This window comes from Myripristis murdjan, chromosome 2 (genome assembly GCF_902150065.1).
Source record: "Myripristis murdjan chromosome 2, fMyrMur1.1, whole genome shotgun sequence".
Taxonomy (NCBI): Eukaryota; Metazoa; Chordata; class Actinopteri; order Holocentriformes; family Holocentridae; genus Myripristis; species Myripristis murdjan.
This window is the reverse complement of record NC_043981.1, coordinates 13,392,771-13,410,634: the sequence shown is the minus strand read 5'-3', so window position 1 is coordinate 13,410,634 and position 17,864 is coordinate 13,392,771.

Below are 17,864 nucleotides of genomic sequence, written 5' to 3'. Positions count from 1 at the left end.
GACTGATTTGGGTTTGGGCAAAATTTTTACAGCCATGGTTGGGTCGGGTTCAAAATATCAGCCTTGATTCAGGCTCTCCTATTCTTCAAAAGCACATTAAGCCTTAAAAAAAACATGTTATTTTTTATAATCTTTGACATTTTATTCACACAAGCAACTTACTCGAGACAATTTTCACCTCCTCTCTCTTTGTCCAGTGAGTGATTTCTACTTCAAAGAGTTCTTCCGCTTCATAGCACAATATGGAGACCCATGTTCAAATTATGCGACTCCCCTCACCACAGTAATTTTTTTTTTTTTTTTTTTTTTTTGTAATCTGGAAATGTCATTGCATTGAGAATCACCGGCTGTTGCTCATTCACGCCAGGACGGGTGATAATGTTATGATGTGCATTGATCATATGGATGCCATTCATGCAGATGATACTGAGCCGAATGCAGCATCCCGGCACAGAGTGCACCGCGGTTCATACTGCTTTCACAAATCATGCAGAAAGTGCTCACCGCCAGAGCCACCTAGGTTAGGATTGCGGTTGACGTGCAGTGTATCATAGTGCAAGACAAATGAAACATCTGCTAGGCGCAGGGATTGGAGGCTATCTGTCATGCCATATAGGCTCGCTTTACATCATGTGGTATGTTTGTGTGTGCAAGGCAGAGGTACTTGAGTGCGGCGTAGTGCATTAACATCAGCTGCAATCGCACTACATCAGGATTAGATTGCAGGCCATGATTGCCGATGCCACTTTCTAGGATTTGAAAATAATTCATTCAAAACCTGCTTTTGTGGTTTTGAATGATTGCATATACTTTAAAAATGCCGCTTAAAGTTGAAACACTTTCTTGTAAATATAGCCTCCCATTAGCAGATAACCATATGCCACCGGAGCAATGTAACAAATACCAGAGCTCAACTGCAATCCTATTTTTTTTTTATGAGTTCTTGGCTTTAAACCCAACTGGGAAAAATCAGCTGACCTCCTAATTATGTGAAAGCCCAGCTCTGTGTTAACTGAGCCCCCTGTTTACTCCAGGGAATGGGGAAAAAAAAAAAAGAAAAGTTGCCAGCTAGATAGTAGTGGTGCACCTGGGAGCAATGTTTTCATTGTGCTGTTGGTAGCGTCTTCCTCTCCATACCATTTTATGTTCCCTCATGAATCCCTTATGTGCTCTCTGGAGCACAATCAAGAGAGCCTTCTGGGCATTTCCCAGTGATGTATAGTCCTGGGGAAGTGCAGAGGCGAGGTATCTGTAATACCTGATGTGGTGTTGTGATACAACTAAACAAGTCCAAGGTCGTCCGCTGGTGATTAAGAGACGCCGTCGGGTGAATCTCGGGATCCTATTCAAGGTTTTCTTTAAATAGTTGCCGTCTAATGGCAAATCAATAACCGGGCGAGGGGATGATTAAACATTCGTTCTTTGACTAATGACATTAAGGCCTTAGCTCCTCTTAGCATTAACGGTTCTTACACTCAGAAAATGAGCCTGGCAGACATGTTCCCGGAGCGAACGCACACAAAAAATTTTAAGCAGAGCACATAACAAATCTGCAATCACACTGTGCGACAGAGACGGGGCGAAAGGTGCGGCGGATCAGGCTGCATATAAACGCCTCCATCTCTTTTCAATTAAAAGATGCCATCGATTTGGGCCCATTGGTATGCATGGGAACACAACAGATGAGTGAGGAGTGTTCCTAGTTGTTTTTGCTGCTGAGGAAAGTGAAGGGCGTTCAAGCAAATCGAGCCGCTTTGTACACACGCGTCTTAACACAAATTAACCAAATTATAAATAAATTTGTCATACTCAGGGTGGGGATTCCGGATAAAGGGAGATTAAGGGTAGCAATGCGGTAAACAAAGATAATCCCAATGCTCAATAATGCAACTCACCTCCCTCTCTGAGGATGGAATATATTTGTTCCCACTTATGTACAAATGATCTCTAGAGGCAATCACTCCCAGTGAGTGAGTAAATCAACTAGCTCTGAATCAATGTTTCATTATGTTATGCCATGTAATCAAGGCCATTAAATATTCAGATTGTACAGTTGGTTGCAAAACATTTCAGGAAATAATCTGATAAATCACTTTAATTCTGACCTGTGTTCACGCACCATGCCTGGCGACTGGCCAACCCAGGCTATGGTCTAATTTACCCCGGCGTAATTATCATTTTCTAAAAGCAATTAGATCAGTAATGTTATCATGCAAGCGCCCTACATCAACAGCGACAGTCAGATGCACTGCATGTCACTTGGTGGTTTCTGCCTCTTTCCCTTTTTCCCCCCCACCACCCTGCCTCTCTGTTTTGTGATTCCAGCCATCAGACCCAATCATAATGTACATTTATTAGTGTCAAGTAATGGTAACAAGCATTTAATGGATATGTGCTGCTAAATCATGAATTATTCATTTTTGGAAGACAATGTTAATGCTTTACCCATCACATTACACAGGACAGAGTAGGTGCGGCTGACTTCACAGTGTAATTATTCATGTCCTGAACTGTTCATACATACAGATCAAGCAGGTACAGTTGGCACCTTGAGTTCAATGATATTTACATGTTTATCCTCAATATGCAAAGTAGCATTCATCACACAGCTATTATATAACTAGACCTAATTGTATAAGAGTATTTATAACCTTATAACTAAGTCAGCAACCCGACCTACCCTAAATTCCCCTTGCATGTCAAAAAATAGTTTATCAATATGGTAATATTAAAGGTGCAAAAAGTAAGATTTTAGTGCCGCTGCCACTACTGGAGCTGATGGGACTATCAATCAATATCATTGCCCCAGGGATTACTTTGCTCACTGCTGAGATTTCTTCATTTCAAAACTTACTTTTCAGCCTGCACTCTGTTTTGGAACAAAAACTCTCGAGACAGTACCACCCCCTCACGCTGTCTCGCATTCTCAACCGCTCAACAATGGAGGACAATGCTACGAGCAAGCGGCCAACGTTGCAATAAATTTCAGGCACACAAATGCTAAAAAGCCTCATTCTCGAGCCAAAAAAGCTGATGGCACTGTATTATTTATGCAGTATTTTGCACGGTGATATATTATGTCTGTGTCAAATGATTTAGTTGGGTCACTACTCGAATTAACAAGCATGCTTGTCTTTGACGTGAAAGTGAGACTTTAGTGTTGGTGTCAATTAGAGATGAACAGTTTTTGTGGTGGGGGTGGCAGAGCTCTACTGGTGACTAGTATAGGAGCAGATAAATTGTATCAATGCTGTTGCAATTTCCACTGGTTGCCAGTAAAGGTCACAGATCACTTAGTGCTCCTTTAATGAAAATACCACATGGAATAACTGCAGTGCTTCATTTGACTGGTGTAGTCCCTTCAGCTGAATTAAGATCAATCATCTCTTTTCAAAGCTTTCCCATTATGCTCACCTGCAACAACAGAGTACCACATCGCTCTGGGGGCAATAACAACTCCAAAATGGTGGTAAGTCTTTTCATGGAGACATTTGGTTGCTGAAAAATTGCAGGTTTGAACCAGGAAGGAGACACTAACTCTGCACAAGCAGCCTTGAGTGTACCCGCCTAACAAAAGATACGTCTGATCCAGTGATGGATCTTACAAATTAGCATGAAATGTGCATACTATTGCAAGGGGCTATTAAGCAAGCAATTTGTCATTGGGTACATCTTTCTCTGTGAAAACCGGATGCATTAACACAGACAGTGCTGCTTACAGCAGTGCACCTCCTGTTTGCATGCTTTATAGAGGTGAGCCTCCTCGTCTGCAGCCAGCTCCCAGAATGGCTCATTTCCATTTTTGCTCATATTCACTCATCGACCACATGACAGTTTGAATTTTGTGTTTCGTTTGACTGGCTGAGGTTTGCTCTGAGGAGGCAGCTCAAGTGTCCAGGCACTGAGCGCTTTGATTGGCCTCCACAATTTGTGCGCTGGACTTAGTTAGTCGATCTACGTTTGAGGTAAGAAATTCATTATTTCGATTGATCGGGAACAATCTTCAGGCTGAAGCAGAATCAACTCGGACAATGGCCAGCTCAGGAAACCTTGAAAGAAAGCTGCATCAGCTCATGAATTGCTAACAAAAAAACCAACTATTCACATGCTTAACAAGTAAATATGAGAGAAAATGGAGAGGAGCCATTCGCTGGGCTCCAGGCGATGTAACTCTCTCCTCTACAGTGAAGCTCGGCCAGCCAAACGGCAGAGCTCAACTTGCAAACAGCATGGCACTCGGAGGTGGGGACCTGGCATAGGATTAATGGCCAGTGTTGGAGGCCACTGGATCCCTATGACAAAGTAATGAAAGAAAGATGTATAGCTTGGGTTCAGCCTAGCCGAGCTTGGGGGCCTCCATGCCTGACAAACACATTATGTGCCAGATGAACTGACGGGGCCAGAATACAGAAAAAGACGGTGTCGGAGGAGGAGGCACACATAAACTCTAAAAAACACACCACGGGAAAAAAAAAGAAGACACATCAATAACTCAGAACAGAAAGGTCAACATTCAGATTTCCTGTATCTTGTGACTTAACCTTGTTCGTGTGAAGAGATTAGTGTAGTGTTAGTGTTAAGCTTGTTAGTGGGACTGTGTGGACAAAAATATGAGTTTATCAGTTCAGTCCATCACCATTACTATTATTATTAGTAGTAGCAGTATTAGTAGTAGTCACCCTACAGGCCACCTTCATGCTTCATATTAAGCCAGCTCATGTAACCATATGCTGTTCAAGATGGCTTTTTTTGGCTTGCAATCTTAGAAATTATTTCTCATGGAATTTATCAATATATGCAGATGCCATTTGTGATATTTATGATGTCAGAAGCTTTACTGCATGGCTTTATATGACGAGTTGTGCTCCAAAAGGTGATATGCAGCATCTGAGTAAATAAAACCAGTGTAAAACAACGGTCTTCATGTTGACTCTAACAATGCCGCAGACACAGGCGTACAACCCAAAGCGGTGTCGCCGTGTTGTTTTGCCTCTGATTGCAAAGCAGGGGCAATCAGCGACCACCGCTAATCAAAAACAAATTAATTCATTTCATGGGTTGGTAAGGATCTTAAATGTTTGTACATCCTCCATTAACATCCTTGACTTTATCGTGTCACATGTCAGACAAAATTAAAATCCATCCATGAAACACGCGCCGGGCAGATTTAACCTCACTGCGAAATTAAGGGTGATTCCCGCGACTCCTTCCCCCGCCGCTTACCAGCGACAAGGCGGGCTGCGTGTGGAGGGCTTTCAGCGGCGAAGTGCTGGGTACTGCTTTCTATCCAGAACGAATTTACACCAAATTACAAGATTTTCTCCTTGATATAGACATTTCCCACAGGCAGATATAACCTTATGGGTTGAGTTAAAGGTGGTCTATATAAAACTGCACTGAAGTGATGACCCTTCGATCTCAACTTACCAAAAAAAGGCGAATAAGCATGAAATTTGAAGCTTCAGTCCACATGTTTTTTTATTGTGAGCCTGAGCTTCTTTTACATTTTCTTTCAGCTGAGTGTAAACGGTCGTAAATTAACCCTCAGTTCTGCATCGTACACTTTTACATCTCAAAATACTGACCAAAATAAGTAAATAAATGAACAAATAACTAAATAAAAAAAAGTATTAGGCTGTAAAAAAGGTATTCTAGCCATAAGTTGTCACTGTTAGTTTCCCCATCTGAATTTCTGGGTTCAAGTGAATGAATGTATGATGATTCATACTTTGACATGAGTTCCTTTTTTTTCCTGTTCAAGTTTGGTTGCTTGCAAACTTGCACTCCCGGAAAAAAAAAAAAAAAAAAAAAAAAAAAAAACTTTGACTCTTTGACTCCACCCATTAAGATTTAACTCAACCAATGAGGTTATTTCTGCCACAAAGACAAGACAAAAAACACCAGATGAATCGACATCGACAGGTAAGGTCAAGATTTTTCAGGTGGGCGCTGACCCGACATATCCTCAACATCATCTCGGAGGCAGAGAGGAACCACAAGCCTGAGTTTAAAGTGATGGGAGAGGCTCAAAAACCCCCAAAACCCAGCTGAAAAACCAGTTGGCCTTGTCCTAGTCCGCCTCATTACCTCTGCCCTGAGCACGACCGCGGACCGGAGCCTATTGATGGCTACGAGATGGTGCGGTGAGCATGACCGTATGGAGGAGGCAGCGAATAACAACCCCATGCATGTACCTCAATCTACCCTGCAGCACAGCACCATGTATGATTCAGTAGAAAGCAATATATAATTAAAGAAGAGGAGAAAAAAAAAGATATGGTGTAGGGTATTGTTTTTCTCAGTGATATTTTCATCTCAGCTCATAGTAAACGAACCCTGCCTTGTGCAAAAACTCAAAGTCAACAGAAGACACAGAAAACCTTGACTGCTGCTTCCTTGGTCATAACCAAAGTTGGTACCTCTAGTCAAAAGAAGTTTTTTTTGTTGTTGTTGTTTTTTAAGTGCAAAAACCTACCATCAACATGTGAGACAAAGGGAAACGCATCAAAGCCTGAACATTTTAAGACTGAAATTATACTCTAAGTGTCAAGGCCATTACTCAGAAAAGGTAACATAATGCGGTGGCATCTTCTCGGATTTGATTTATCATCTTTGCACAATGACAATCCTGCCTGTGTCATTCCATTACGGCAGAACAAAGAGGGCAATCACAATCTCTAAATAACAGCTGAGACGCATGAAGTCCTTGTTTTTCCTTTGTCCTCGGTTTGTCCTCTGCAAAGTCACTCAGTTTCGAGGCACTTTTTTGCCTCCTATCCGCCCTCGCCCTGCCCATTCCGCTTCACCTCCCTGTCTCGCCGGATTTCCTAAAATCCCACTGATTTAAAGTGCATTCGAGTCCCACCTAGGTACAAAGCGAGCTTCATCTCTCTTTTTTTTTTTTTTTCACCTCCACAAAATACAACCCTTGTCATTTTTGTCCGTGAATTGAACGGATATGTTTAATAATTTGGTTGTTTATTCGATGAAAGGCTCCGTGTCACAGGCATCACGAAAGCCTCTCCTACTTCAAAGCAAGTTAGTTACACAGCGGTGCATTCACTTACTCATCCACCGGTCTCAACACTATAGAGCGATGCTAAATATTACTTTTCCCGGTGACAAATATTGTGATGAATTACCATTTCAGCTTCAGCAATCACACACAGTTACCAATCAAAATATAGCTTTATATATATATATATATATATATTTTTTTATCACTTGCTCTAAATGTCAGATTGAACTGTATTATTCCAGAGCTATATCCCCTATTCACCCAAGTTGTTTTCCCCATAATTAGCTGTAATCCTCTCAGTTGATGTGGGTTCACGTAGAGCTAGCATTAATAAGAAATAGCAGAAAGGTTTACTTTCCCTGGGTGGAAGTATTCCCGGTACTTTGATTTTGACTTACTCAATTAAAAAGAAAAAAAAAAAAAAAGCAACACCAAAACAGCAGCGCTACATCAAGGCTGCAACATCCAGACAGAAGTACATCGCGGAGGCAAGTGAGATGTCTCAATTTCTGAGGTAGGAGAGGATGCAATCACCAATTATAGGAGTGCAACAAGTATTTTTAACAAGTCTTCTGTCTGTAAACATAGAAAGTAAAGATAGTAAACGATTTCTTTTGCCCGGTGTGATGCATTCACGGGCATGAGTCAGCCTCTATACCTGCTTATTCCTCTTCAGAGTCACATGGGACGGGTGCTGGAGCCCATCCCAGCCTCCACCGGGCGGAGAGCAAGGACACACCCCGGGACAGGTTGCCAGTCCAATCCGGGGCTAATTCAAAGAGATGATTAGTCGCAATCACGTACACAATTTACAATTTACAGTTTGGAAAGCAAGGTGAACACAGAGAGAAAAGTGCAGAAACCCCTGGAGAGTCTGGAATGGAAACCAGGACGTTCCTGCCCTGGAGCAACAGCACTAAAGACTAAGATACCATTTCCATGATATAGCAATGTGTAGCTTATTTTGCTCAGTATTTGTAGTATTTAAAGCTATACTCCAACATTTTGGGAAAACACCTTTTTGGAGAATTTTTTTAAGATAATCTATGTGAAATAGTCCATTGAAATAATGTGAGAAGTGACGTTTTGGTGCTCATGTACAGCAGATGTTTACCCCTTTGAGAATTTCAACTAAGGGGAACATAAGGAACGCATTCATGTCACTAGAATTGAATTCATTAGAAATGATCCCAGGGGGAAAATGTATATTTTTTTCGAAGGTGTCACTCTCACCCACGTACGCAGCTCGATATAAATCAGCGACATCGCCCCGTTTGTTGGTCCTTGGAACAAATGGAAGTCTGCGGCCTTAGTAAGAGCTAATCTGGAGGTCTGTGACGTGAAAATGTTCGTAAAGGCCCTGAGCTGGACAGACGGCTTGAAATGCCTGTCAGCTTGATGACATGCATGGCAACAACAACAGAAAAAAAAACAACTTTTCTTTCATTTCTAGAGTTCGGCTCAGCTCATTTTCAGCGGAAACAATGCAGGAGATGTTGAGAGCTGTTTCCACTCAAAGTGCATTCAACCCGCTCTGATCATCTCATTGCATCAAACAGGTGCAGCAAGCTTTTATATGTCAGAAAATATAGTTATTGTGGTTATGTCTATGCTCACATCGTCTTTCTTTCTCAGCTGAATTGCCACAGCAAAACTCATATGATAATTATGGAGCTTTTTAGAAATACAATAATTCCCTAAGCTTACTATTCGCAAACTTACTTGACCGGAACCGAGAATCCGCTTTCTGATTGTTGAGGTCTTTCGCTGAGCTCTGATAACAACTTTTCTAAAAGGATCACCGCAGAGGACTTTGGTTTCGGCTGAAATTTTCTCGTCGCCCATTTATATCCGGCTCAAGCCGGCTTGTCGGAGGCGAGATGAATTTGCTCGATGCATTTTTGTTTACGATTGTGTTGTGTTGGGACACTGAAAACAGAAATGCTTGAATAAAAAAAAAGAGTGTTTGCTGAGGGAAAACAACCCTATACATTTGCTCCTGAGGGGTTTTTAAACAAAGTATTGAATTTTTACCTGCTTTGGGGTAAAATCGCCTTGGATGAGAAATTATCAGAGTGGGCAGGGGATTTTCTTCTCGTTTTGTTGAAGGATTTCGGAATAATACAAGTTAGCCCTGTAGTTTGGCAGCTCCATATCCCTGCAATGAATAAACTATAAGTCACAGTAAGAAATCAATTGTTTGTTCTGTGTTGCGACTCAGCCGAGGAGAAATTGTTTTGCCTTGGTAACTGTCACTGGTTCCACAGTTCTATTATTTCTACTCTGTGACAGCGGCGTTGCTGACAGAGGAACGGCTGAAACTGTAACGAGCGTGGATCCATTTTTAATCATCAGTTTGACAGTCACGATACAACGTTTTGCTTTGTCGGAGGCACAGCTGCACACGATTTTGCCGGGAATGAGGACGAGACGTCTCTTCTACTCTATTCTATTCTGTCTAATCTATTCTACTCTAGTCTACTCTATTCTGTTTTATGACAACGGCGCTCATTTGGAGCATAGTATGCGTCGGTGGTAGACATCCAGGAACTTTAACTTTGCCTTGACATGTGTGAATTATTCCTTCTGTGGTGACTCAATTACTTCTTTACACTTATGCAACAGGCCCATATGAAAACTAGCAGGCAAAATGGGTCATTAAATGTCAACTATATTTCACACTGTTTATTCCATATTAAATAATTTGATGTTAATGGGACATTTAACCCTGAGAGCAATGGGTGAGTCATATAATGGGTAGCGTAAACATAACTGAATAAATGGATTCATGAATACATAAAAGGACAAATAAGACGAAAAAAATGAAGCCGCTGCATCATTTTGTCACACGTTTTTTTTTTTTTGCTTTGGCGCAGGGAAAGACCAGAAGAGATTCTGTGCAGGTCCAGAACCGAGGCGGCAGGAGAGATCCCAAAGCTCCACAGGGGGTCCCAACCATTTCACACTGTTTTTGCACACACAAACACACACATGGCACATGTTGATCCAAGTGTGATTTAAACTGCGTTTTCCAGGCGAGGCAGCGACAGATGAAAAACAAGCCCCCCCTGACAAACTGCGCCGACGTCTCACTGCCTGATTGCTAACAATATCGAGAAAAACAATTGTGTGAGTGGCAGCCCCACAAGACAACAGCCTTCACAAGAAAATAAATTGAAATTTGAAAATAATATGTCTATTCGCTTCGCTGGTGGGAGCAGATTCATTTGTTGCTTTGACAATCTGTTATTTGGAAACAAAAATATGACTTCATTTCACCGCCTGGTAATCACTGTAATCACAAATGTCAGTGCGTGTGTGTGTGTGTGTGTGTATGTGATAGATATGTGAGAAGGAAAGGCATTGAGAAGGAGAGAGAGGGAAAAGCGAGGGAGAAAGAGAGAAAGAAGCGGGCTCCAAGGTCTCTCACCCACTCTAATATGTGCCCTATAACCATGTCGGAGGAAAATGGAACAGATTGATAATGACTTGTAAGGGAATCCCAAGTACCCCTTCACACCGTGCCGGCAGATTCTCCTCAGCTGCAAGAGGCAGGTTTCAGTCAGAGGGAAAATTTAAGAGGGATACAGACCACCTTTAATGGAAGAGGAAGGCAGTCATCGACAGAAATGGGCAACGAATATATCTGAAATGGCTTCAAACATCAAAACAAGTCAAGATGCGCTTGGGCTAACATGTCGGCGCTCCAGCCTGTTTTTCACTGGCACTCTGCAACTGCTGGGGAAAAAAAAAAAAAGGGCCATTTTCAAACTCATGTTTAATCGGTTTAGAGTTAGCCATGCGTGTAATACACATTTATCATGAATGAACAATGCTGGCCCACCCACTGAACACAGCAGCTAATCGCCTCACATGCCAAAACATCAATTTATGTTAACCACAAAAAAAAAATTCCGGATTTTATTTTGTGACAGGTTCATCTTTTCCCTGCAGTTTCACTGTATAAATTAAACAATACTGCAGACACAGAGCTCCAGCATGAAAGGGCTTATTAATACAGGGCTTACACTGTATATGCATATGTATACACTCAGTGGCCACTTTATTAGGTCCACCTGTACAGTCTAATGCAGCTCAATACAACAGCTTTACCGTAAATTCTACCTTTTAACAAAGTTTATAATGTTCGATTTTGTGGAGAATGTGTAAATTTAACACTATGTTTATTATTGAGGTTGTAGGTGTTTCTAGTTTTTTGTCCTCCCTATTTATACACAATGAGGGGGACAGAATCATGGAAACACCTGCCAATAAAATGCACTCCAGCACAACAGCACCACTAACTATGAGCTCAATGCCAAACATAGTACTGAATGAACACCTCTATTACTGTGACAACAAGAAAACCTGAGCATTATAGGCATCATAAACGCATATGACACTGTGCAGGTATACCTAATTAAGTGGCCAGTGCGTGCATATAAGTATGCACTATTAAGTAATTGTGATTTGGAATAATATCAAGATGCTTTACAATACTTTATTTTCCATCTTTTATGTAGTACCTGCTTGTTGCAGATGTTCATTTGTTGATCATTTATATCTGTATGCATTTATCAAAAAGAATAAAGGCAGCATATTATTTTTGAGAATAAAAAAAAAAAAACCACTAAAAACTTTGCTTAACTAATTATGAAAAAAAGGCTAATCACGAGTGAATACGTAAACCACCATCCACACAAATCAGCACCGACATCACATCAGTCATAGCCTATTTGAGGCTCAGATGTGATGGTATTCCGCTCACATCCACAGCCTCATTACATCTCCACCTACTGCTTGTTGGCTTGTCCAAGCTGCAAAGTTAATCATATCTAAAGACCGTAATCTCTACCTACTGGTGTCAAGCTGTGAAACGCTCATCACTAACACGTTTTGCATGTTTGATGAGCAAGACGGAAGATGGAGGGCGTCTGGTGTTATTGCTCTCCTCATACGGGGCGTCCCACCGCTCCGAGTCCAAATAGCATCATCCACTCTTTGTTGGCTGAGCCGGTGATGAAGAAGAGGAGTGAAAGCCCGGTGTGGATCCTGTGCATGAAGAGAGGCAGGGATCAGTGGGATGAATATGCATGAACGAGTATAAATCCGATGTTTTATCATCTCTATTGTCAATAATATAGAAAGAATAATTAAGTCCATAAGGATAACAAGCATAAAGGGAGATTGTTAGTATTACTTAAGAATTAGCTATACTCTTCAAATAATGAGTTGTGCATATGCATTGCACTGACAAGGTATCACAATCTGGCTGCTATCACAGTATCAGTTGCTACAGTCTTGAAATCCTGCATCCTTAAGATGATGATGACTCCTTATAACCACAAATTATGTTCTCATAAAACAAGTGGAAAAATATCTAATAATGGATTCAGTTATTTTCTCCCCCCCAGTTTTACTCAAACAAGCCTCTTTCCAATGGCAATTTTTTCCCTTTGCTTAATGAAATACATGATTTTCTGACTCAATAAAAGATTAAAGCTGCAGCCGGCAGGATTTCTGTATCGGCGTTTTGTTTGAATTGAGAAAAAGTAAACCCCATATTGGGTGGAGAAGGGAAAAAAAGACTCCACCGCTCTGTTATTTGCTGTTTTTATGTAAATAAGGAAGACACACACCCGGGTTGCGTTGGGGTACCAGTCTTTCAGAGAGTTTTGTTTCGTCTTCAAGCCTTGTTCAGGTTTGCAGCAAGTAGCTACCGAATAAGGGAAGCAGTGGCATTAAAAGTTTGAGCCACCACAAGCCGTGAGAAAGCCTTCGCCGCCGCCTTTTCCTCGATTCTACAAGTGTTTTTGTTGTTCTGTTGATAGCGGTGGAAAAAGCCGCCTCAGACGCTGCCCAAGTATCTCCCTCAAGGTTCAGCTGGCTCGAAAATGTGTTGACAGATATAGCCATGCCATGTGGTTTCAATCGTTTTCATGCTTATCAAACCATTCATGTCCACTCGTCCCTTGTGGACGGGGGCACTGGCATCATGTAGAAATGCCTTGATGTGGTTTGAAGGCTATTACTCAGAAGACTTTTATCTCCATTGCCATTTTTTTTTTTTTTTATGTCCAATAAATGCAACTGAACTACTTTCAGGAAACTCCACGAGTTAGTTAGACGGGTCACACTCTGTGACAAAACTATAAAACCTTCAAAAAGCCGTTCTATTCACTTTGCATATTTTAGAAATTCATGCAACTTTTCGAAAATGTTTTATGTCAATTAGCTCTTCATCTAAAAACCAAATGTTTTCCCTACCAGGGGATATGAGATGTGTGAGGTTACCATGCCTTTAGAAGCTGCTCACCCTAAAACAAATCCATTACTATGGGTTTCAATGTGAGAGTTTTGGTTTCCCGATCTAAATGCCGCTTTGGAGGCTCCTCTCCCCTGCCAAGAGTAAAGTTCCTGTGGAAATACTTGTCATTTCTTGGCATGAAAAATTGCCAATATCACTAATTTGCCCTATCATGTTGGAGCCAGAGACATTCATAGTAAGGGGTTTGTATTCTGTTCGCTCTCAACTTAAGAAGTTAGAGCTGTGAAACGGTATCAAGGCATCCCCAAAACATTGCAGGGTGAAATGCAGTAATATTGTACAAATTGGCTGGCATGGAATTACATGTGGCACAGTGGCTGGAGGATTAAGGAGCTAACTTGGCTGACAGCTCGAAACGTGCGAGTGTTCGGGCTGTGCCATGTTGATTGACTTGATAATTAGTGTACAATAGTTTCCATGTAGCCTCTCACAGCCGGCGCGGTCGGTCTCCTCCATTATCTATCTGGTGGGGATCACTTATTAAATTTAAGGGGCGCCACTGAAAATGTACACACGGGCCAAAATCATTCACTAAGTGCAGAATGTGTGTGACATTTTTTTAAAGATGATGCAAGAGGTGCAATAATGTTGATGATGCTGCACACACACACATTCAAAATCTTTGTCCAGGAACATGCTCTAAATCACTTTATCATATTAACAGGCTTGTTAATGTTGTTTCAGTGATTTTTACGTTGAGCACAGATGCATGTATTACAGCCCGGTTCATGCCAGGGTGGATTCCCCCTGCATGGATAAGCGATGAAGTTGACTTTTATTTGATCTAGTTAGCTTTTTTCATTCTCTATAACCCCATTCAGGCACCCAGACAAATCGAATCAGAAGATTAAAATACCCCAAGTCTGTTGACCGATACAATGCAGTGTTTTTGATCTGTTGTTGCCCAGATTTGGCATTGCATCACATTAACCTGGGTCATTAAAGCCCTCTCCTATGGGTTGTTGTGCTCTAGCCCACTGCTGTAATGACATGCCCACCTCCTGATGTCAAGCTGTGAGCCGCTCACCTTTGAACAGCCTGGTATGAGGTTGGTAAAGCCCTTTCATGTCGGTAATCATAAAATGCATAATGATAAAATGCTTTGGTTTGCCCTGGAGCATCGTGACGAGAGATCAGCGAGAGCATCTGCAGAGCGCCGGAGCCATGGAGGGCCCACCGACACGTTTAATTCGATCTCTAAATGCGGGGAGAATCGCGTCTCTTTCACCACAGATCTTTGCCCGGTTATATTATATATTATCATGCAGGGGTTGGGTGAGGACAACGCAAAGAGGAGGAAATAAAAAAGGAAAAAAGTTTCAAAACTGCGGGAAAATGGGAGTTTTGAGTTTAAAATAATCCTGAGAGGAACTAAAAAATTCACTTACAAACACGCTTTCATGTAATTATGGGCTGTTTTTTTTTTTTTTTTTGGTCTGCTCAAATTTCTGCAAGAGCCTGGCGTCATACTTGCCTGAGGCTTGTTTGGGCTCGAAAAAGACTGACGACCACAGATTTATATTCATTCATGTATGACCTTTGGCTCCGTGGGGAGCAAAGGTCAACTTGTCACAGAGGTTTGCAAATTCACTCCATTATGGGTCAATTACTCCGCTCAAGCGAGTGTGTGTTTGTGGAGCGGGCTGCTGCGTTCATGTACTGTCAGTTCCTTTTAAAAACCGCCACCAGTAAAGAGTGCAAAGGTCAAAAAAACAGTCCTTAAATACCAAAAGTTGTGTTAATCAAAAGGCATCATTATTCAATTGAACAAATTAAAGGTGAATTTAATTTGAGTTGAAGTCTCCGATGCATTTTAGCCCACAGCGTCGTGCAGCACGTGATACTGATATTTCACTTCAACGACACCTTCTTTTTCTCAAGGAGCAAAAAAAAAAAAAAGGTCAGGGCTGTAAAGATCAGAGAAGCTACAAGAGGGCTTCTTCTATTTTTTTTTTCTTTTTATGGTGAAGAAAATCAGTCCTCCAGCTCTTTTTGTGAGTGCTTCAGGTGGTGAAATGGAGATAGACAGGGAAGGAGGCAGACGGGAGTGTGTGAAGCGTTTCTTGAGTTAGATCCATGCTGTCACAGTACACAGGCAGCCGCTGAGGCGAGCCCGCGACTGCACTCATCCAGCAGGGGAACCCAGAAGGACAGCTTTTTACAGCATAAATCTGTAGCCAAAAAGTTAATTTATGATTTCTAATTTTTTCTATTTTGCTCACCTGACTCACATGAAGGCTATGCAAATGGATGGCCATGATGGAGGGCCACAGCTATTAACCCTATAAAGCCATTTGCATCATATATGATAAACATTTTCAATTCCGTTTTTCGTTTTCAGTTTAATCAATACTTGACCAAAATACTGTTGTATACATTTGAACACTTCCCCTGTTCACTCTGGACCATACCATTGGCACTTCAAGTACATATCATATATCATACACCAGAAAGGTAGTGTAATAACATATTTTTTTGATTACTTTTTTATATATATATATTTTGTTATGGGACTAAATAAAGGGTTCAATTTAAAAAAAAAATTGGAATTTTCTGCCAATTCTTTCATAGTTCAGGCTTTATAGGGTTAACCAAGAACGTCTAATTGTGTTTGACGACTAAATAAATGATTTTGCCATTCCAAATTATTTATTAAATGTTTAAAGTACAATAAATAAATAAATAAATAAATAAAAAAAAATCTGAATTTATGTGCTATATTTAACCAGGAAATGATCTCTGCACTGATGAAACTTGACTAATTTAGGGTCAGGGCTGGGGCTCAAGACAACTTAAAGATGGAAAAAAAAAAAAAGTTTCATATTAAATTATTCATTTTTACTTTTATCGTTTCTAAATGGACAACAGAAGCAGATTCTCCACGATGGCGCCGGCTTTGGTTGCCAGGAGATTTATGACGCAGCTGCAAAGCGCCCCAGTAACAAATGTGAGTTTTATCTACTCGCAAGCAAAGATCCACTGAGTGAAGAGAACATGATGAAATTGATATTTTACCATGTGCCTTTAATGGACATCACGGCTGGCCTTTTACCAGTGGCGGCTGAACTCCATCACCCCTGATTGACCTCAATAAAACATTTCCACGCAGTCTCCATGTTATGCTGACTTTTCTTCTGACCTACAATTAATCTACTCTTATATGCAAAAGCAGCAGTTTTTCTTCCTATTTTTTCCCCCCATACAGTTTTTTTTTCATGAATGATAAAGTCTCATTTATTACCACATGTACTTAATCTTGGGACTCGGAAACATCTGCTTGATGAATGGCTTGCATGAAATTAAACAGCAACAGAACACAGAGGGTATCGTGGATGATCTCTTATCGCCTGCAGGGGTGGAGGCGCCGAACATACATAAAGCAGAATGTATTTACACAGCGTGAGCGGGAGGCCGGCGTCAGCGCAAGTTTGGTAAATTTAGGATTGCGGTGTCGTGTCAGGACAAGGCGGCTCACCACGGGCGCTGGCGGAGACGGGGAAGGAGAGCGGCAATTTCACAGCAACTGGAATTCATCTCTCCTCATTTGTTCCTCGGCGCGCAAACAGCCTCCCACACGCGCGTTTTTGCCGTCGAAGTGAAAGTGCCTATGGAGTAGTTTGCAGCTCGGCGTCTTGATCACGGGCTATGAAAAAATCATGGAACATAATGGAAGAGGGAAAGACGGGTGGAATATGACAGGGTGGATTCGAGCAATTCTAAACAACAGGTTAAAAGAGAGGCACTACATTTATCGACCTATGGAAAATATAATGCCTTCCTGTGCTTTCGGTGTTGTCTGTGAAACACTCGCAGACCTGTGGCAGAGCCTTATAACCCGCGGTTCTGGAGGGCATTGTGGGTATGAGTTCTGAAATTGAGCTGTATCCCCCCTTTCACAAATCAAACCTTTCAATGTATGCTCCCATAACATGACAGCTACTGTCAGAAACATATTAGAAGGTGATTGGGGAATAAAAAGCCTGCGGTTGGGATTCATCGAACACACACACACCCACGCACACACACACAGACACTCTAACAATAGCATGAGGCGCTTCATATATAATGTGATTTTTCTAGCTACTGGGGCCTCTCTCTTGTTTACCCCCGGAGCATAAAAAAAGGAGAAAAGAAAAAAAAGAAAAAGAAAAGAAAAAAAACAGGACTGAGGAGAAGTTGCCAAAGACCTTTGCCATGGTTTTGTGTCTTCTGGCATTTGCAATTAGCACAAGGCTGCAGACTGACACAGAGAAACAGATGCTGTCCATCCGTTTGTCACCGGCTTTCATTTCTTCCTTTGTTGAGCAAAGATTGTGCCCTTGCGAACTCAGTGTGTGTGTGTGTGTGTGTGTGTGTGTGTGTGTGTCCCTCTGAACAACGGAGTTGCCCTGTAATGAGGGTATGACGACGTGTCTTCAACAGCTCACTGTTAATTATGCTCTATTCATATGTGTGTGCGCGCACGCGTGTGTGTGGCGGTGCGTGGTGCATGAACAGAGGGGGAGAAAGCGAGAGAGG